General features: G+C 43.0%; 1 non-coding gene across 1 annotated transcript; it reads left to right on the plus strand.

Moving 5' to 3' along the window:
• Positions 1 to 377: 377 nt before the first annotated feature.
• LOC119933856 lies at positions 378 to 515 on the plus strand. The gene has a single exon (XR_005452725.1). It is a non-coding gene; the product is annotated as a small nucleolar RNA SNORA7 (small nucleolar RNA).
• Positions 516 to 1,172: the final 657 nt, after the last annotated feature.

The raw sequence follows: 1,172 nt of genomic DNA on the forward strand, positions 1-1,172 counted from the left end.
TATTAATATTTTCATGTACATGACTGATCACCTAATCAGCTCATCCATTCCCCAATAGTTTCAGTACTTTCCTGTCATGTTCTTGAACTGTCTCCTTCATCTGAAAGTTGAGGGCAGGAACGATGGGCCTTGTTGTTATTATACTCTCCCAAGCACTTAGTAAAGTGCTGTGCACTCAGTAGTTACTCAATAAATACTATTAGCTAATTGATTGATTTAAGCAAAGTGAAACCAAAAGGATCTGGAATTGACCCAATGAGCCTATTACATGATGGAAGTAATGTCACCAATTATTTTTATTTAATTCCCCATGGAGATGCAGAGCCAAAACAAAACTCTACCTTGCCAGTCATTTATATAATAATAATGATGGCATTCACCTCTCAGGGTCATACGTGGAGATTTTCCAGGACTCTACCAGTCTTGCCTATGGGAGGGAGAGTCAAGCAGAGGCATATCCATTCTATTACTAGCTTGGCCAGTGGCTAGCTAGTGGAAGGCAATCTGCTACAAGTCAAAATTCACCTGTGCTGGGCAGCAGCACATGGAAGAAAGTCGAAGTCAGAGACTCAGGTTTACCATGCGGAAGGAGGCAATGCTAAACAACTTTCGTATTTTTACCAAGAAAACTCTACTGATACACTACCAGAATGACTGCAGATGGAGAAGGGGTGTTCTGGGAGAGATGTGTCCATGGCATCGCTATGGGTCGGACATGATTCGACAGCATAAGACAACAACAGTGATGGCATGTATTAAGTGATTACTATGCATCAGTACCCTAATAGATACTAAATAGCCAAATAATGATGATAATGATGGTATTTGTTAAGCGCTTACTATGTGTGAAGCACTGTTCTAAGTGCCAGGGGGGAATACAAGGTGATCAGGTTGTCCCACATGGGGCTCACAGTCATAATCCCCATTTTCCAGATGAGGTGACTGATGCTCAGAGAAGCTAAGTGACTTGCCCAAGGTCACACAGCAGACATGTGGCAGAGCCGGGATTAGAACCCATGACTTCTGACTCCCAAGCCCGTGCTCTTGCCACTGAGTCCATATCCCACTTGGGACTCATCATCTGTGTGGGCCTGAGAACGGATATTTTACCTCCATTTTTCAGATAAGGAAAGTGAGGCAAAAATGGTTAAGTGACTTACTTGCCCAGTCTA

The sequence above is a fragment of the Tachyglossus aculeatus genome, chromosome 10 (assembly GCF_015852505.1).
Source record: "Tachyglossus aculeatus isolate mTacAcu1 chromosome 10, mTacAcu1.pri, whole genome shotgun sequence".
In the NCBI taxonomy this organism is placed as follows: Eukaryota; Metazoa; Chordata; class Mammalia; order Monotremata; family Tachyglossidae; genus Tachyglossus; species Tachyglossus aculeatus.